General features: G+C 42.6%; 1 long non-coding RNA gene across 6 annotated transcripts in view; it reads left to right on the top strand.

The window, feature by feature from the left end:
- The first annotated feature begins 6,555 nt into the window (after positions 1–6,555).
- The window catches only part of LOC309528126, a 44,267-nt gene continuing 29,179 nt past the window's right edge, over positions 6,556–21,643 (top strand). For 5 of the 6 annotated variants that reach the window (XR_014217540.1, XR_014217541.1, XR_014217542.1 and 2 more), the window contains exons 1-3: positions 6,556–6,841; positions 8,663–8,848; positions 10,448–10,533. This is a non-coding gene — a long non-coding RNA (uncharacterized lncRNA). Of the gene's footprint in view, positions 6,842–7,500; positions 7,608–8,662; positions 8,849–10,447; positions 10,534–21,643 lie in introns of those variants that run through there. The other variant, XR_014217545.1, reaches the window with a different exon arrangement.

Genomic DNA, 21,643 nt, shown 5'->3' with positions numbered 1-21,643 from the left:
GTTTGGATAATTCTATTGCAGCATTGTTGTTGACCTTGATTGCTAATTTTCTTTTTTCTTTTTGCCTTGATTGCTATTTAGGTTTTCTTTAAAAAAATAAATAAATTGTTGCCTTAGTGATGATAAATGTTATATAACTGTATTGACCGTCTTAAAGTGTGTGTAATCTGCCCTGAGACGGCTTTTAAAGTTGAAGGCAAACCCCACTTTTCTTTTGGCCCTTTAAAGGAAACTCTCCACCCCACCCCCCGAATTTACATGAGTCTTTGGAGATTTCTCAAACTACAGGATATATGCAAGACCCATAAAAAAACCCGGGGGCAATTAACATCCTGGTACACATCCTACATCCCTTAGATCAATTTTGCAGCAATCCATTTACAGACTAACTTCTCAGGTGCACAGATGGGGCACTTCTATACTTTCACTGTTTAATGGTGGGATAACATACAGGCAAATTCAGATGGAGCAAGTATAGTTGATTGGGAGTTCCTGTGCAATAAGCCCTCTTTCCCAAAAGATTAGAGTTTTTGCAATAACAGAAGTGATGGGTAAATGCACTAGAAAGTGAGGGGTAACACTTGCACTGATGTAATGTCATGTAACAACAACAACAACAATTTATTTATATCCCGCCCATCAGGCTGGATTTCCCCAGCTACTCCCGGCAAGCAAAACAGAATGAATACTCCTGAAAGAGCAAACGTTATCTAATCTCTCTGCAAGGAAATCAGGACGAATGCTCAATAAACAGGTTGCCTTGAAGTATTCAAAGGCAATGCAAATAACAGATGATGAGTGTGGTTTGTGAATCAGGTTGAATTTCCTAGAAGAATCTCTACCCCACTGCTTCCAGCTTTACCCACCAGAATGTTATGTTTACTTTAGATACCACTTTTTAGCCCAAAGGCCAAGCAGTGAACAGCATATGAAGGAAAGAGATGACAAATGTCCAATAAGTCCAATAATTAAATCTCAGCAATATAAAATGGCCAAACCACAAAATACCCACCATTTGTGCTTCCACTTTGCACAGTCACTTAGGACTTACAAATTTGTTTTGGCTGAAAGTGTGTTGACGCAGTGCTTTAAACATTATACCTGAATTAAAGTCCAGATCGTGTTCAGTCCTAATTAATTTGCTACTCAGTTTTTGGGATTGCCAGTTACTGTACATGACAGCTAGGAGTTGTTTGAGGAAGAGGGAGTAGTGGGGGAACAAATGACTTTCCATTTTCTCATTTTACATTCACTACCAGAAGCAAAAGCCTGGCCTTGCATATGTTGGTGTTGTGTGTGGTGTGAAATCCGCTGAGATATTTGTGCACCGTCATGCTTTTCACCACTATATTTTACAAATTGTGTGCTCCTGCATAGTTAATTGCAGGGCTGAGTACTTTCAGTACTTGTTTTCTTTTCTCCACCATCACCATTCCTGGGCTGATAGTATTTACTTAGCAGGCATTCATCTAAAGAAAAACGTCCCTACTTTTATATAAGTCAAAGTGAGCTCTCTCTCTCTCTCTCTCTCTCTCTCTCTCTCTCTCTCTCCACACACACACACACACACACACACACACACACACACAGGGGTTAGACTCAGTGTTGTCTATTGTTTTTGGATCTATGAACCAAGATAGATGTGATGGCATACCTCTTAGAGACACTGGAGAATCACAGTGGATCAGTGAAGACAGCAGAGAGCCGGACCATCTAAATCGGTATAGGTAAAGGTAAAGGACTTCTGACTGTTAAGTCCAGTTGCGGACGACTCTGGGGTTGCGGCACTCATCTCACTTTACAGGCTGAGGGAGCCGGCATTTGTCCACAGACAGCTTTCTGGTTCATGTGGCCAGCATGACTAAACTGCTTCTGGTGCAACGGAACACTGTGACAGAAACCAGAGCGCACAGTAACGCCATTTACCTTCCCGCCAAAATGGTACCTATTTATCTACTTGCACTGGCATGCTTTCAAACTGCTAGGTTGGCAGGAGCTGGGTAGAGCAACGGGAATTCACCCCGTTGCAGGGATTCGAACCACTGACCTTCTAATCGGCAAGCCCAAGAGGCTCAGTGGTTTAGATCACAGTGCCACCCATGTCCTTTTTATCTGGAAGCTGCCTTGAGTCTCATCAGGGACAAAAGGCAGAACTGCTGCTGCTACTACTACTCAGTGGTAGAGCATCTACATGCAGAAGGACCCAGGTTCCATTCCTGGTATGTCTAGGAAGGGCTGGGAGAGATGCCTCCATGTAATCTTGGACAGGTGCTGTCAGTCAATGTAGACAATACGGATCTAGACAGACCAAGAGACTCACACAGTAGAGGGAAGCTTCTGTTGTTCCTATCCTCCTAAAAACCATATTTTCACAGGAGCAAAACTTCCCAAGGATCCCCACCCCTAACCTTTCCCCTTCTGTATATCCTGGGGTGCTTCCGCAAGGGCAAAATAAACTGAAATCCTATCCAGGTTCTTTTGATCCCTGGTTAGTTGACAATCCCATGTGCCTTGAACAGTTGGGCTCAGCTGTAAGGCATGAAAAGAGAAACTCAATATATAAAGGTTCCAGCTGACTGGTCTAGCAAGGGGCAAAAAGGGACTAAGTGAACTTTGGAAGGGACCATAATAATAGGAGCAAATTCTTCCCAGAGTGTGAAGCTGTGGGCTTTTTCAAGGTCTGAAGAGGATGCAGAAGTGCTGTTGGTTGACATTAGATGGCCTTGCCAGAAAGGGCATCAAGCTGAAATAAAATATTAACGTATCTAACAAGCATGTTACTAGCAGCATGAATTAGTTCACACATGCATTGTAAAACTTGATTTCCCATTCCTTTATTTTTACTTTGTTTTATGCTTGGTTGAACAGCTGCTGAATGTGAGAACTGTGTCCGCGGAGAAGCATTGCATTAGAGGTGATGCAAGACAACATGATGAACGTTTTATCTCTGGTATTTGATCTGTGATGGCTTTTCACTCAAGTAAACAACCACTTGACATGACAGACATAAAGTGATGAGCATGTAGTTATGAACTAAGCCTTTTTCACTGATGTGTACACATGATTGCAGCAGTACTGCTAAACTGGCACTGAGAGTAAGCGGCCGAAAAACAGCTTCATCTGTGTTACTGGTGGCATGCTAATATTGATCCACTGACATGCACACAAGTATGCTTTAATATGTATTTTTGCTGTTGTAAACTGCTTGGAGATTTTTCTCCTCGTAAGCAGTATAGTAATATTTAATAAATCATGCATAGTAGAATCATGGAATCGTGGAATTTGAATCCCTTAGGATCATCTAGTCCAACCCCCTGCATATGCATCTGTGGGGATCAAACTTAGTGCCAGAAATCACCACGGAACATCTAAAGATAACAGTCTGTTAGTCATGTTATGTGTAGACATTTATCCTGAAAGTGAGAATTAGCCAAAGTCACACTACAAACTTGTGGTTGGTAGGATTTGAATCCAGGCCCCCTAGATTCAACGAGTGGTCCAATGGACTACATTTCTTGCTAATCAGCTTTAACTTTAAGATTCCATAATACACCTTCTGCTTTAAATATCCAAAAGACTTTTACCCAAGAAAGAAATAATGGGTTCTCATATCTATACAACTGAATCTGCAGCTTCAGCCAAGGCTGGGTCAGCGCACATCAAAGAAGCGTTTCAGTTAAACGTGTTGTAAATTTAAACAGGGAAAACAGGTAGAGAAAAATGGAACTCCATAGCACCATCTTGTGGCACAATGCTATATTGCATATACAACACATATAAATCGCTTTTTCTTTACCAATCTAGCTGAGCCCCAATTCCATTTGCTGCTTCTTTGACTAATGTTTCCCCTCTTGCATTCCTCCCTCACTTCATTGGCTTAAACAGATGATTCCTTTTTGCATAAACAAACGAGTCACAAGAACAACCTGAAAAGGGAAAAATAATAAGAAGAGTTTGGATTTGCTATCCCGCTTTATCACTACCCGAAGGAGTCTCAAAGTGGCTAACATTCTCCTTTCCCTTCCTCCCCCACAACAAACACTCTGTGAGGTGAGTGGGGCTGAAAGAAGTGTGACTAGCCCAAGGTCACCCAGCAGCTGCATGTGGAGGAGCGGAGATGCAAACCTAGTTCACCAGATTACAAGTCTACCACTCTTAACCACTACACCACACTGGCTCTCAAAATAATGCTGCATATAACACTGTATAAGTGCTAGTGTGGGCTGTACTTCCAAAGGCCAAGACCAGCTCTCAACTACACTCTGTTTATACCCCACTCTTCTTCCAAAGGGAGCCCAGGGTGGCAAACAAACAAGCAATAAAACAAAAAGATCTAAGAGCAATTCTAATACAGATGCAGACTGTGAAAAATCCCTGCTTAAAAGGCTTGTTTATATCTATCAAATGGGGTAATATGTTGGGACTTTCTCTCTCCTTCCCTCTGGCTCAAGACAGACAAATGTTACGGCTTTGTTTTGGTGGTGTTACAAGACCATTTTTTTGCCTTGCTTACCTGTAATGATCTGTCCTGTATCTCCAGCTCTGAAGACTTCACAGCGGAAGTTTTCACAGCCAAAGCTGCTGTCTTCATCGTTCCCTAAGTTTAAAATGTGTTCTCCTTACTCAGTTTTTCACTTGTTATGAATTCTCTAAGATGTGCAAGGGAGTGGGGGGAAGAAAGCATTTTGCACTGTCCATTATACAACTAGAGAGAGCGGGCAAGTCTAAAGTGCAGTAATTCACATAAGTGACTATGGAAAGTGGTGCATTTTTACTCAATGATTTTATTCCCTGGTGTGCTGATTGCTTTTCCGACACCAAAATATGTATCCTATTACTTTTTACTATTGTTAAATAAGGAACTGGGTTCTATTATGCTCTTCTGTACCTGCAGCACACCATTAACACTATTCTGTTTGCCAAATGTGCCTCTCTGGTGATGAAACTTGAGCAAGAATGAATACTGACATTTTAATGGCTGCTTCTGATTTCATAAAGCTGTTTTTATAGAAAGGTACATTGATAAATCTATTTTGTGAAGTACCAAAAAAAGGAATCCAGGCTTCTGAAATGGAATAGCTATGCCCAGCTCAAGGATTCAGCTAGACTGGTAAAGAAAAAATGATTTATATGCGTTGCATGTGCGATATGTAATTTCGTTGTCCCCGAAGGGGGCAATGACAATAAAGATATTATTATTATTATTATTATTATTATTATTATTATTATATAACATTGTGCCACAAGATGGTGACATGGAGTCCTGTTATTCTCTACCTGTTTTCCCTGTTGAAACTTACAATGTGTTTAACCTAAATGCTTCTTTGATGTGTGTAGATCCAGCCGAAGTTTCATTTTCTGGGTTACTATTTTGTTACTGCTCAGAACCTTGCAAACAGCTGACTTCATCATTTCACAGAGAGCAGGGCTTCTTGTGTTTACTCAAGAGACAAAAGGTAGCTAAAGGCTTACATGCTGTGTCTTCATATTCCATTGATAGAATGATATTCAGGAACCATGCACTATCCAACACCTGTTGTTAATTTCCTTCTGGTTCATGAAGAACATCATGAATTACTGCTCCCGCTGGTAGCTGGTGATGTTCTGAAGGCCAGCCTGGGAGCTCACTGCTGAGACGAGATAGGATTTGGATCCAGATCCGTTGTTGTTGGCATACATCTGTCTCACGAGACAATGGAGTGTGCCTCCTGAGGCGAAGTCAAACCATTGTGTTGACATCACTGAAGTCACCTCCATGGAGCACAAGCCTGAGCAGCATGTATAGCTTACAGACATACAGTTTAAAGTTATTACCATATATGCTAATAGGCTGGGAACAGGAGTGTTGAAACCCAGATAAAGAGGTACAATTTCTAGATACCCAAAGGACTGTGTCCTAGAACAGCTGGAGCCAAGCAGAGGTGGTGGTGCCAAAGACTCGGTGTGAGATGCTAAGTTTCAAATGTTATGGAAATTAATGACATCTGAGGGGGCACCACTTAACTATCCCTGATCTAACATGTATTTTGGAGAGCTATGGTCTCGTGCTAGCTTGCATGAAGAATTTATATATCCACAAATGGATATCAGCTGTTTAGTGCAGTTCAGTTTGACTAAACAAACAAGCAAGCCCCTTCTCTCTCTCTCTCTCTCTCTCTCTCTCTCTCTCTCTCTCTCTCTCTGAGTATCATGTTTAGGCATTGATGAAGTCATAGAATATATATATATACACACACACACACACATTTTAGGACATCTGGGAAATTACTTGCAACAGTTGCCTCCATCCGCTGAAATATTTATATTTAAACAAAGTTAGGAATACATAATACAAAATTGTCTGGGCTTAATATATAAGCCTCTGTGCATTTTTAAAATCTGCCTGGGCGAGACAGCCTCCATTTCAAAAGGGCAAGACTGCACAGAGTGATCCTTGCTGACATTCCAGGCACTAGCTGCTACTCATCCCATAGGAATTACTCAATGTGTTGGCTTATGATACTCCCAGACAGTATCAAAACAACTGAGGAGAGCACTGGCTAGGACAAACTTAAATGTACTTTACCTTATGTCCTATGTGAGAGACTACCTCACTCATTCTGGCCTGTCGTTCTGCTTCCTAGATCAAATTGTGCCCTTCCGATAGAGCCAATTTCATGGCTAAGGCTGGTAATAAGGGGAAGGGGGGAGAATGTAAAGCTGGTGTTAGGAGTTTGAGGCTTCATACCCCACAAGTGGAATTGGCAAAAGCTGAATTCCATGCTGTGCCTCTTTGCACAAGAAGCAGGGAAGATCTTGGATTTTTAGCTGAGTCAGCTTCCAGGCTGTCACCATATTACAGGTAGGGATGTCCATTTCAGTTTCCCCCTCATCTTTTCATTTTTTCCAATTTTATGTTCAGTTTTCCACATTCACGAAAATTCACCAGTGGATTTCTCCCAGCATATACACCTTTGCGTGTAATTTTGCCTAATATGCACAGTTTTACAAAGTAATCTTCCTGGATGCATTATAAATGTTAATATATACTAACATATGCATTTTACGGACGTTACCTTAGTATATACACATCACTTGGCTGGAGAACTGCACTGCAAAATTCAGAGGAGTCGAAGTTTTAAAGGATGGCTCTGATTCGGTTCACATATAGTTTCAGAAAGTGTAAATTAGGAAGGCCTCTAAATGTGATCTGAATCAACCCCCCAATCCCTAATAGCAGATGGGGTTCAATCAAATATTTGTAAATTCAGGTTTTGCAGAAAGTGATTTTTGTGTTCTTGTACAACAAACCTGTTTCTACTCCTGCCCCTCCTCCAAACATTTGGCAGTAAATGAGAAAATGCACTGGAAATGCACTGGGATAACAGTCACTTTATATGATCTCATATAGCCTCCCTGCTAACAAATCAGAATGAATCCTCAGTTACCAGTAAACGTCATATAACTGCCCTGCAAACTTTGTGCAAAGAAGTCTGAAGTAATGCTCAACAAGCAGGTTATCTGCAGGCAGTCCTAGTCATATGGTTGCCTTTTGCTGTGGACTTGCCTGTAATGAAGTAAGATGTAACTTCTGTGCTTCTTATACCAGCCTGGGGAAGTATAATAAGGTAAATTCAACACTTGCTTCTTATTATCTTGATTGCATTCTCTTGTGTAAATGCAACTAACTTCTTGGTTAAGTAAGTCTGTGTGTTGTAATTAGGGCAAATCTTAATCCATGTTAATGTTTTTGTCCTTTGGGCCGAGTTACTGAGAAAGTGCACAATTGGTTTTTTGGGTTAGAGAGGAGGAAGACTTGGAGACTGTGGATTTATCCCCACTTCCTCTTGTCTAGCAATTCGGGTTTTTCCAGATTGATGTTTGCTCTGCTTTAGCGTTAAAGAGAGGGTTTTCCCTGGGAAAGCAGTGGGGAAAGAGGGAAACTGCCTGCATCCACGCAGAGAAAGTGCTGGGCAAGTGGAAAACTGCTCTGACCTATGCTTTCCAGTCATGGGGCTAGCAGAAGTGTGAATGAGTCCTGTGTCAATGATAAAACGAACACACAAAAGGGATGTGGCATATTATAACCACAAAGACAATTTTATTGAGGAAGGGGGCTTGTTCATTCCATTTTTGAATGATAAAGTCAGAGATGAAAGACCTCCTTATAATTTATTCACATTGGTTTAATACTCTGTCGTCATGTAACCTTCTCTCTCCTCACCTTTCCTCACTCTAGAATATCACTTTTGGTTCTATTTAAGCTATACTATTGGAATGTAAAATGGGAGATATAAAAAATATTTTAAAAGAATGATGAGAATCTTTCTGGGTGGGTTACAACTCAGTACTCCAGATAGTTCTCTGGGTGGCACAGATGCTGGTATTATTATTATTATTAATTTATTTTAGAATGTTTTAGGGTGAATTTAGTCCCAGCGGTAAAGCTGGAATAACTAGGCACCCACCTAGTGAGGGTTCTAACATTATACGAACACAGCTTAGAAGGCGAGGCCAGATCGACTTGAAATGCTCGACTCCATGTGAAGCAAGTCTTACAACCCTGACAGTAATTCCTGGCAATCAAAACCTGAGCCTGAGAAGAATCTAAGGGATATCCAGTGACCCTCAGAGATGTGACATAAATATGCTCCTGTTTACTTCTCTGCTTTCTCTTTCACAGACTCTTCTCTTCTGCTACTTTGTCGCACCTACTGGAAAAGTAAAGCTGAAGAGACTGACAGATTTATTTCTCTTTCATTTAATGGACGTTGAGACAGGGTGACTTCTGCCCCATTGATCCAAAGCAGCTCCTATACTTTCAGAAAGAGAATCACTTGAAGATCCCGAGCATGTCCTTTTTCTTCTGGTAATTTGCTTTTTTTAACCCCCCCCCCCATGTTAGCAAACTATACATGAAGTGGAACATGGCAGAATATCCCCAGTGTAAGATAAATTGTGTTGCAAGACTTGGGACTAATTATCCTCTGCAACATCAGAGCTAGATGGACCAGAAAATAAAATGGTATCTTGTGGCTACAGAGAAAATTTGGCAGCAGCATTCCTCCATACACGATTAGATGGGTATCATGCTTGCTATTGTGGTCCAGCATTCGCTTGCAGGGTCTCTACGGGCTACATTTATTTTGTCTTTGACAAGAACTCTTTGTCTTCTCTGCCGTGTGTATGCTCTATGTATACATTTGCTGGACTTTTCTCTCCACAGCATTTAACCCATCCCCGCTGTTGACATGCAAGTGTTTTTATCTGGGCTTGATTAATTAGGAAGCACACTAGGCTTTAGCACAGTACCCACAATGGCAGCCTAAAGAACTTTCCCAACCACCAGTCATCAAAGTAAAATGCTAATTACACAAGTGCACAATACAGTAAAGTTATTTCAGGTGGTGTTTACTAATATAGAAGTGGAAGCTCTCAAGAAATGTGCAAGTAGGTTTTCTATGGAACGCTTAGAGGCGTATATCTATGGAGCAGAGATGTTGATGCAGTTATTAGGGCTTGGCCCCAGCATTCTTTGGGAGGTCTCAAAGAGGCAAGCATTGCAGTTCTTCATTAGCTTGGGTAAGATTTAAGTCAGAAGAATTTCCAGTTTACCTACTTACTGTGGGCACTCACCTGTCTCGGCAGATAATGGAAGAGTTTACCTATAGATTACTAACTTAACAACTCCCAGATGAGAGCTTCACATGCCCATGGGAACTCACACTGGGATCTTGAGGCTGTCAAGAGCGTCAAGGATCAAAGCGAATTGAAAACCTATCACAGTCCTTGTCTTCAACAGCTGCCCACACAAAAAATTATTCTTCAGCCAGGATAAATTTTCCTTGGCCACAAAGTTGTCATCTGGTGAAGGTGTAAATTTTTCCTGGATATTATATTTTAATCTTTGATTGTCATAATTTCGATGGTGGTGAATCACTCTTGAATACAGTGAACTGTGAAAGCAGCATAAACCTGATTTTAATCAACATGTCACTATGCATTTTTATATATCTGGGAAGCCTGCAAATGAACCCTAATTGCCAACTGTGGATGGAAGCTGGGGTTGACTTCGGATAGGCTCAGAAACAAGGCAATCACTTTCTCAATTTATTTTTTTTGAGGGGGCACCTGACATTCTAGTTGGGTATTAAAATAAGGGCAAATCTTTCTTTCTTTCTTTCTTTCTTTCTTTCTTTCTTTCTTTCTTTCTTTCTTTCTTTCTTTCTCTTTGGAAATGCATTCTTCAAGGCATTACACTCTGCTTAAAACCACCTAATCTTTTATTAATGTACATGGTCCTAAAAAGTAACTTCAGACTTCAGTAAGTAGATTCATATGCAGTGCAGTATTTTAACTAACTGCGGAATGCGCTCGCATATCCCTGAGCAAAAGGGACATGCTTGGGGGAGTGTGAAACGGGCCCCGTGGAGCTCAAACCGTAATCCTCTCCCCTCGGTTTCTCCAGGCGATGCAGCTGAGGAAGCTTGAAGAACAGCCTCGCAACATCCGAAGAAGCCTGAACTTTCAAGTCGGCACTGCAAAAATATGCAGGTGGCATTCATAAATTAGAATTTTCTAAACAGGGCCCTTGGAACTTGAGCAGTCATACATTGCAGTCACAAAGCTGTGAATTTTCTGATTTTTGTCACACTCTGATAAGATTAACGCTGCCGTTCCCGCTCCCCCTTGCACACACCACAGTTAAATTCACTCCTGCTGGTGGAATTGCAGAAGTAATTTCTCTGACAATAGAAATCTAAAACTTTTGAGATTTCCTGCCCATTGGGATGGAATGCAATTTATCAATTCCTATTAACTCCAGTCACCAATAAGAGATGCCTTTATTTTCCTCTCAGGGAGTATAAAATGCACACCACCTATATTTTATGCGCAAGCGTGGATTTCTCCATTCAAATGGCAAAAGCACCTTGTTTCTGAAACCTCCCCTGAAAGAGAGAAGCATCAATTTTAGTAGCACTTCTTATTTGCTGTGCAGCTCTCACAAGCAGAATTATGAAGTGTGTGAAGTCTGCTTACATTTGACTGTGCTGAGTCCCTTTGAGGTGTTCCATGGGCGCTTTGAGCTTTTCCCGTCCCTCTCAGTTCTGTATAGACATCTTTTCTCAGCACCAACTTTTCCCAGAGTATGGCTGCAATCCTTGTCTACTTACTTGGGAGAAGGTCCCATCAAATATAGCAGGACTTACTTCTGAGGAAAAATGCACAGGATTGTGTTGTATGGCTGTAATGCTCCACTTACTTAGGAACATATCCTTTATATTGGTAGACAAGACTGAGCTAGATGGGCCAATAGTCTGCTAGCTCAGTCTGGTCTACATTGAAGGGCAGTGGCTCTCTAGGGTTCAGGCTGGGGACACTCCTAGCCCTACTTGCAGATGCTGGGAATTGAATTTGATGCAAAGTGGATGCTCTGGCATTGAGCTATGGCCCTAGTGTGATTTCTGGCTAATAACACATGTCCAGGCTTGGGCTTCTCATGGAAATACAGTAGAGCTGTTCCCAAGTGAGTGTTTTCATACTACACTTGCATCTTTTCTGTCTGTGGAGCAACAGAATGCTTCGTACACCAGACAGGGGCAACCAGCTGTGGCTCCTGATGGGTGTTTATTGTGAGATTGGTGCTGCTCGTGCATGCAAGGTTTTCACAGCAGCCACACAATGCCACATTGGCATCCAAATGCCAGGCCACCTTCCTCCCTGTTTAATCTGGATTTACCCTTTTGGCCAACAAACACAAATAAGTTAAAAAACAATGCTGTTGCCAACAATCTATTTCCAGTTTGTGAATGCTTGCAATGTTAAGCCACAGGCAGAAAGGACCTGCTGTTCTGCAGATGACATCCAAGTTACATGTTACAAAGGAGATACTTGATCGGATATGCTGCCACATTTTGCTTGTCTGGAAAGCAGGTTCCATCAGTTTGGTTCAGGGACATGACGCAGAGGGGATTTAATCCTTTCTTCCATACCTCAATGCAAATCCCCCTTTCCCCTGCAGCTAACAGCAACTGCAGGTGGTGGTGAGAGTGTTGTATTGGGAATGGGCATAGGAGGAAATGGGATCAACCAGTTACACACTGCCAAAAATATGGAAGTGCAACACACGCACACTGTGGGGAAATGGAAACATGGATTGTCATAAAATTTGCATATGCTAATTTATATATCTATAGGTGCTGATGTATTCATTTTTTAAAAAATAGCATTACAACAGATTCCATCACAGTAGGGAAGACTGTGACCAAGTGACCTGTGTGCCTGCTGAGTCTCCTGTCCAGAGCAACTTCAAGGTCCCTGCTTTCTCTTCTTGGGAGGCTTTCTCTCTCAACTACAGTGGTACCTCGAGTTAAGAACTTAATTCGTTCTGGAGGTCTGTGCTTAACCTGAAACTGTTCTTAACACTTTAGCTAATGGGGCCTCCCGCTGCCGCTCCGCTGCCACCACGCGATTTCTGTTCTCATCCTGAAGCAAAGTTCTTAACCCGAGGTACTATTTCTGGGTTAGCAGAGTCTGTAAACTGAAGCAACTGTAACCCAAGGTACCACTGTAGACTTTAAACGCTTCAGACATAAGACTGTCCTCTGTCAGCCCTTCATATTGAGGACTGTGAATTAGAATGCATGACCACTCCATCCTCTTGCCATACCATAGGGCCCCTGACCATTAGGTCCAGTCATGACCGACTCTGGGGTTGCGGTGCTCATCTTGCTTTATTGGCCGAGGGAGCCGGTGTACAGCTTCTGGGTCATATGGCCAGCATGACTAAGCCGCTTCTGGCGAACCAGAGCAGCGCACGGAAATGCCGTTTACCTTCCCACCAGAGCAGTACCTATTAATCTACTTGTACTTTGACATGCTTTCGAACTGCTAGGTTGGCAGGAGCAGGGACCGAGCAACGGGAGCTCACCCCGTTGCGGGGATTCGAAACACCAACCTTCTGATCAGCAAGTCCTAGGCTCTGTGGTTTAACCCACAGCGCCATAGCCTAGTCCAAATCCTTCTCTTAGCAAAAGAGAGACCCAGGTCCATTTATGGATCTCCTCTGTAAGGTTCAGTTTGAATCTGAGTGTTCTGAGAAGGAGAGTTTGGTCTTACAGCCTGTTCCTACACAGGTTTGCTCAGAGGTAAGATTGAAACGAGTTTAGTGTGACTTGTCAACTTGTAAATAGATTTAGGATCCTAGCCTGGGTGTGTGCTAAAAGAATGGAGCTGGAATGAATCCCACACACTTTCCTTGCTTACCTTTCTCCCTCTTACTTTGCACATCAGAAGAAAGAAACATCACCAAAACGATAACCAGGGCTTTCAGCTTTTCCTCAACCTGCGGCCCTCCAGATGATGAGCTACAACTCCCAGCATCACTCCCCACTGCTCCTGTCTGTGGCAGATTCTAAAACATTCTTGTATGGGTCAGAGGCACATAAAGAATTAGGGATGCAGTCTAAGGTTAATGGGGAAAAATGATGAAAACACAGCATTATAAAAGGAATTATAATAGACAACATTGCCTTCTTTGAAAAAAGTTGGGAAATCAGTAGATTGGGAAGACAGGAGTAAAATGCAGGACAATTTTTGCTATTAGTGAGGTATTTGAAAGAATGCCTCTTACTTCAGATATTCATTCTTAATGACCTGGTTACAAACAGTGTCACATGGCTGGAAGAAGGATAAATAGATGGCAACAATTTGTTGTGATCTATTGAGTCCTGGGGAGGCACCCAAGTGGGGTGTCGCAGACACTAGAAGTCTTGGTTTTATTTATCTTTCCTAATGTCTTGGAACGAAGAAAGGAAAACATCCCATTAATTAAAATTGTGCATATTAAATTGGGAGGTGTAGCAGAAAATAGACTAATCACTTAGTCATTTATAGGGTGTCCTGAGCTCATATAATTTACTATGCACCAATTAAATGTGAAATAAATCCTGACTCATAGCAAATTTTATTCACTGGCTTGATATTTAGAGCCACAGTTTATTTCCTCCCAGTGCTATATAGCTGCCACGTGAACTGGGCACCCACCCACTTTTCATTTAAATCAAGAACGTTAAGTTCTGAAAAATGTCTGCCTATTAAGAAATATGCAGACAAAGTTGAGAGATTTGGAACTAGGAGTTCAGAGTTCATTTATGAAGAAAGAATGAACAATGCGGCAAAACTACAGGGATGCCACAATTGCTGAGCCTCTTAGAAGCAGGGAGAGACCCTTGAATATAATAATAATAATAATAATAATAATAATAATAATAATAATAATAATAATTTATTTGTATCCCGCCCATCTGGCTGGGTTTCCCCAGCCACTCTGGGTGGCTTCCAACAAAGATTAAAAACTCATCAAAATAGGAATAGCATAATTCTAATGTTTAAATGGGGGGTCTCCTGGTCATGGTATTCCCTGAAGCTTTTTGTGTGGCAAAGGGATTGTGGCTTCACTGCCATGCAAAAGACCCTCAGACCCCCGAAGTGGGGTTGTCATGGGGTTGGGACAACAGAGCAATCTAATTACATCTTGCCCAGTTACTTCACTTTGGGGAGTGAAAAGGTCTAACCTGCACTTGTTCGATTCAGCTGCCTGCCCACAGTGGCGCCCCCTGGATCTATCTGTCCAGGAAGACCAAGCAATGATAAATGGGCTACTGGGAAGAAGGAAGAAGAATCCCCCCCCCACCTTGATGATACAGTATATTTTGTAGGAGGCCATCAGATAGCTATGAAATGGCCATTGCTCAAGTAATATAGATGAATTCACAATTTAATCTAGAGACCTCATAAAATGCCCTTTTCTGGAAAAAAAACCCCAAAACAACAACCACCCAATTCCATGATTGTCTTGCTTATTCTTCAGCAGACATCCCTACTGATGTTGGCTGGATATAGTCTCCTTACAAAAAAATGTCCATTGGGGTGATAAAGTATCATATTGAAAGCGCTATAAATCCTCTGCCGTTTCCACAGACAGTTTTGTAAGCAGACCGTTCCAAAAGCTGCCTCACCAGAGCTCTAGTAAATCAGGAGCCATCTGGTGTGTTTGCATTAACTCATCCACATTGCCTGTTACTCTTGCGCAAAATGCCAAAGGAAACCTGAGTTCGATGCAATTAGGATCAGCTGCAATCTTCGCTTATTGGGAAATTACCACTCCCACAAATCCAGCAGGTAACTGAGATGTGCTCCACGGAGAGTCAGGAAGCGCAATTTTGCATTTGGGAACATGGGAAACATTTCAGTTGCTTCACTCTAATGAGTCTGTGTGGTCTTGGCATTTGTATACAGACTGTAAGTTCATGGAAGATAAAACTAACAATGACTACTACCTGTGATGGCTATTCTGCTTCCATGGTCAGAGACTGGAATGCTTCTGAAGACCAGCTGGTGGAAATTACAGGAAGGGAGTATGTTCTGGTGCTCAGGTCCCACAGGGTTTCCCACATGCTGACCATTGTGAGAAAAGGACTAGACTGGCCTGAAGCAGCAGACTCTTCCTATGTTCTCATGTTTCCTTGTGAACACTTCTAATCTGATGTAGATTTCGATCCCTTCCTATTCTCAAATCTCAGGCTGGCTATTTTTTTCTTGGGCTCCATTTTAATAGCGGGGAAAATGAGCCTGACAAACTGGGATTTGCAAAAGCTTCTTCAAGGAGCTCACAGATTGTGACCCAGGCTTCACAAAAGTGTCTCAAATATGGAGGCACGTTTTATGGACAGGGGCAGGAGGGGCTCAACTCCAGTGACTCCGAGGGGAAGCCTACCTCAATCATACACAGTTGTACCTTGGTTTTCGAACGCTTTGTGACTCGAACGTTTTGGCTCCCGAACTCTGCAAATCCGGAAGTGTTTGTGAACTTTTTTGGAAAGCCGAAGGTCCGATGCAGCGTCCGTGGTCTCTGATTGAGTGCAAGAAGTTTTGCCTTGATTTTTGAACGTTTTCGGAGGTTGAACGGACTTCCGGAATGGATTCCGTTTGAGAACCAAGGTACTACTGTATGCTTGAGTCAAGGAAAAAGCAGATTAGGGGCCTTTGTCTTCTCTCTCTCTCTCTCTCTCTCTCTCTCACACACACACACACACACACACACACACAGAGAGAGAGAGAAATCTAAGAGCTCTGTGAGTGATCCCATGCCCATGAGGACAGTTTGTATGCATCATACAGTTGCATGAGCAGATCAATCAATCAGTTTATTACGGTCATAGACCAGCAGTTTGAAAATGGTTAAAAATACAATAATTATAACAACAAGATACAATAGTTATAAGAACAAGCCAGAATAAAAGCAAGGAGACAAGAGTCACCACCAGCTAGAATTTTGGCTGAGCAGATCTTTCCCCATACGTTTGGAAGGGTGCCACTCAAATAGCATAGACTTGTGCAACTGGCCCCATTGTTTAATTCCAGGGCTGGCCCTACAATGAGGCAGAGTAAAGCAGCTGCCTCAGGTGGCAGATGCTGAGTTGTGGGGAGGGGACAGCTGCGCCCTGTATCTAGTCTGCCGCCGTCACGTGCAGTGGAAGATACTGTACTTGCAGCAATACTGGAGTAAGATTCAACAACCAGTCAGATTGGTTTCTCCTATGTGCCTTGAGGGAAGTTTCATCTTGTCCTTTACCTCGGGCAGCAAAATGTACTGAGCTGCTCATTTAATTCACACATGGACTCATGCCAAAGGGAAACAATTTCCACATCACAGGGTGTTTATCTATATCTGTATCTATCCATCTATGAATGGGCCAACATTGTTACCACAGCACATTTTTTTGGTACAGTTAATGAAAATGACCGCTCCCCTCATAAAATGGGGGGGGGGCGCCCTTCGTGTGGACACGCGCAGCCCCTGAATCTGGAGCGGCTCCATCAACATAGGCTTGGCTTCGCCTTCCCTCAGGTGGGATACCTGGAGGTCTCCGCCTACCTCAGTCAGTTGTCCAATCCCGCCTGGGGGAAGCATCGCCAAGGAGACCAGGCCAGGTAGGGAAGGGACTACCTGCCCACACAATAGATGGAAGATCTTACCTGGGAATCCTCACTTGGCTCCAGAGCTTCTCCCACCCCACCCTACTCACCCTCAGTTAATGTCTTATTTTGCAGGTTAACTTTTCTTCACAGGTATGCGGGCGCTGCTACGTCAAGGTTGCTGTTAAAGGGCTGGAAAGGAATTCCCCTGCATTGGCAGGTTTTGCCTTTCCCTTAGCAAAACATCACAACTTTGGCGGTATCAGGCCTTGGGCGGAATCCTTTAGTCTATCTTCCTCTTTGCAGCGGCGATACCAGGGTTCCCTGTTAAAGGGGTTTCTGAATGGAGGCTTTGACCATACGCCGAGAAGTCGTCATTGCTCTCCCCTGCGGCGGTGGCGTAACAGGGGCGGCTATCTCTGCTTGAACATATGTTGTCCAGAGTTGGCCCATCCCCCCTCCCTGATGTTCCCTAGGTCCCCGGCTGGGGACTGGGGAGGGATAACGCCCAATGCCTGAGCCAAGGTCTACCCACATCTGAAATTTAATAAAGTTGTGGCCAATTTAATCCCATAGCACGTTGTCTTGAGTCATTATTCCACATGACAGGGGGGGGGGGCGCACCCGGGATCTGGGGGACTCCGCCTGTCCACGCAATGCCACTTTCTTCTTTTTCTTGGTTTGCTGTCTTTTGTTTTGGCAAGCGGAGCCAGGAAAGTGCCCGCAATGACAACACAAATGTATGCTTTTGAAACAAAATGCTCCTGCCTTCCTCCCCTCCTCCATTGAGGGTTCTGTTGCACCTTTGTCTCCCTGCTGCTGCACAAACCACATTGCCTAACGCCCTTCGTGGTACCTGGAGTGAAACCTCTCACGTAAAGTTTAGGTAGGTTATGATGATTAAACGCTGCTTAAAGATAAGATCTATTGCTTCTTTCTTGGGCAAGCCTCCCACTGACATAGGACTCTGTGAGAGAAAAGATGTAGCTAATTGTAAGACAATTCCTTTGAAGTTCTGTGAGTGCCAGTAACTTCAGTAAAAGATTTATAAAGGGCTATTGGGAAGGGGATGGGCAACCTTTCTAAAGTCCAAGCTACTGAACTGGCAGGTTGTTCGTTTTGACCTGACAGTCCGGTCAGGTGAGGCTGTCAGTTCTTTGAAGTATCTGTGTCTGTAAATAAGACACAAGTCCAAAGCAAGGAAGTTCTGAGCAGCTCTTTTGCAGCTGCTCTGCTGAAACTCACAGTGTGGGAAAGATTTACAAAGAGCAGAAATTTGCCTGAAGTTAGCTTCAGGCACAGTGGAATGGTAGCTGTACCTGTTTCTGCCAGCAAAACAGTGGCACCATACAAACAGATTATTGAACATGCTCAAGGTAGGGCCAGCTGTTTCAGAGTTAAAATTAGGAAATGTTAAGCAAAATGCTGTTGCATAAGAACTGGGTTCAAAACTAAACCGACTGGGCTTCTGTAGCTGCCCATTCAACCATAGATGCGGTGGACACATCCGTTAATTGCAGTTTCTCTCTGTTTCTCATTTTCCCCCACTCATAAACTCAGTTTGCAACATTCCTCCAGAATTTTGCAAATTTTAAAAAAGACCTCACAAGTTTTTGCAAGCATTTTTAGTGCACATTTCTGCTTAATATACAGATTTTTGCATGCAGTTTTACCCAATATGCACACCTTTGCAAGCAGTTTCCCACACCACAATGCAATTCATACAGTATGTAATTTTTACATACATGCACATTTTCTTCTAAGTATTTTTATACACATTATCTGGTTGAAGAATTGCACTACAAAAGTGTAGCTTTGTATTAAAATGCAAACCAAACTGAATTTCTCCCTTATCACTAACCATAAGCATTGTGCAGCCTTATCCATGTGTTAGGTTTCCTTTCCCAGGATGCTTCTATAGCAGGAATCCCAGGGCTGGTGTTGGGTGGGGGCCATTGAGGTGGAACCTGACTAGTGACATCAGAGTCAACTAATTCTAGTTTTGTCCTCATCTTCCTCCCTGCTCAGTTCTGCAAGTGCAGTGCTGAAGACGAGGAAGTTGGCACTCAATGCCACAGTCTAGATTGGCTGTAAGGGCTTTAGAAAAGAAAGGGGAAATAAAACTTCTGATATCAAAATGCTATTATTCAAATCTATGGTTTGCAACCACATTTGGATTACTATGTACAGTTCTGGTCATCTCATCTGAAAAAGAATATTGTAGAGTTTGAAAAGGCTCAGAGGAGAACAACCAAGTCTCCTTTCCAAATCATGGATATAAAGCACAGCCAGTGCTATTTTTCTAGAAAAAAGGTGCTGGAACTCACCACAAATGCCTCCCTTGTTCTTTTATACAGTGGAACCTTGGTTCTCAAACAACTTGATTCTCAAACGCTGAAAACCCAGAAGTAAGTTTTCTGGTTTTGGAACATTTTGGAAGTCAAATGGACTTCCGGAATGAATTAAATTTGGCGCTTTTGTTTTTGCTATTTATTTTGTGTTATCGTTTTTGAGGCTTTTTTGGCTCATTTGTTTTTGTGACTGTATGGAGCCCAGTTCAGCTAGTGATTGATTGATTGATTGATTGTGTGACTGTGGAAATGGATAAAAGCCCCCCATCCAAACAATGACTATCATCAGTGCACGTGAGGAAAAAATTAATTTAAATTATTTCATCTACAATACTGTTTTATTTATTTTATAGTACAGTACACTGATTATTGCTTTCATTTTATGGCTCAGTGTTCTCGTTAGATAGTAAAATTCATGTTAAATTGCTGTTTTAGGGGCTGTTTTTAAAAGTCTGGAACGGATTAATCCGTTTTGCATTACTTTCTATGGGAAAGTGCGCCTTGGTTTTGAAACGCTTTGGTTTTGGAATGGACTTCCAGAACAGATTAAATATGAGAACCAAGGTACCACTGTAATGGCAGTGCCACCCACCTGAGAGGTGATGGAACTGAGTTCCAGTGAGTTCTGACTGAAAAAAATGCTCTGACCACAGCAGAGATGGTAGGGGAAGGCAGTCTCTGGACCTCACAGGCGCTCATTAGAGCAGTTGCCCCTTGTTCTGGGGCATTGGGGAACTTTTGTACATCTCACGCAACTGTGAGTTTCCCACCTGACAAGAGAAGAAGAGTAGCTGGTTAGCTTGCTTGATCAGCATTTAAAGCAGGTTGTTTGGAATGCAGAGCTGCATTCAGATTGTAATAAATAATGTTGTGGCATGTTAGAGCAGCAAAGGCACACAGGAAAGTGACTGCTCCTAAGCTCTGTCATTCTATGCCTTCAAAAGTTGAAACAAAAGAAAACCAGAAGCCCCAATGTAATTTGTGCGTCCCACAAAAACTTTTTCTTCAGGCTAGCACAATGACAAATTCACACCATTAATGTCATATTTAAATTGCTTCAAAATTTATTTGAAAGGTATCTCCTGTTGGACAACCAAAGGTACTACTTAACATCTTGACCTGTAACATGAATTGACTCCGGACATAAATATTTTGCCATTCATCTTTTCACTTGCTCCTGGATTATGCCATAAATAGTGAACCCTGGGTTAATAATACATATAAAATCCTCATTTCCCCCCTTTAGTGAGCTTTTCCCTGAGACAGAGCGACCAAGGCCTCCCAAAATAAGGCCAAATTTGAGTCAGAGTTCACCAGGGCCCCTCTACATAATCTTGCTTCAAAACTAGCAGATTTGCTTCAAAACTAGCAGATTTGATGCAGCTTAACTAATTTCCCCCTTCAATAAAAGATTCTTCCCTGCCAAACATTTCCACTGTTCCAGTACTGTTCTTTCCTTGTTTTTGTTCTCCAGCTGCTGCTTCTCAGTGCCATTTTGCCACCCTACCCTCAGTATCTCTGGCATTTGCCAGTGCTGCCATTTAATGTAATTGGCTGGGCAATGCATGCTCAGAATCCCCCACCACACACACATATTTTCAGGCTTGGAAATACAGTTTTTGGTAGCTCCAATGCTTGCCTCAAATACAATATGAGTGTTAAAACTCCAAAACTTCTGCAGCTTGTGAATCTGAGCCAGAGAAGAACTTTTTTTTGCTTTTTCCTCCGATATCCACCCAGTTCTTACACACCCATCCATTCCTCCAGGTGATCCTACCCTTTTCCATTAGCATGGAATGGGGTGTGTGTGTGCTGAGGGACATGGGCAAGCAGGTATGTCAGGTGTGTAGCCTGCAGGCACAGTCCTATTTCCCCATAAATGTGATCTGTGCAGATTGGGGGAGGGGAGAGGAAGAATATGCATTCTCCTTTGATGTCCTGGAATAAGGTAAGTATCTTGGCATCCACATGACTGCTGCTTCCCCTTTCGTAATGCAACATGCTGCAAGAGATGCCTTTCTTTAAAAGTTCTGGAGTGAGTCTAATAACAAACAAGTATAGCAGCTGAAAATTCCAGCTCTCTGGGCACGGTGGATTAGAAGCAGGTATAGGAATCGATCTGCTAATAGCAGCAGCTTCAACTCTACATAAATCAAGGGGGAAAGCAGGATTGTGAGACTTTGGGAAGCAAGATCGAAAAAGCATTGCCTCATCGTTGTCAGCACTGATGGCAGCTTTAGAAGACAACTGGCCCCCAAAGTGTCGTGAAGCAGTTGGGCAATATACACATCAATCCAAATTCTTTACAAGGGATTCACAAGAATGGGGGCTGG

Source organism: Podarcis vaucheri, assembly GCF_965113315.1.
Source record: "Podarcis vaucheri genome assembly, chromosome: 3".
NCBI lineage: Eukaryota > Metazoa > Chordata > Lepidosauria > Squamata > Lacertidae > Podarcis > Podarcis vaucheri.
The sequence above is the reverse complement of the archived record's forward strand: the minus strand, read 5'-3'. Positions and strand labels throughout refer to the sequence as shown.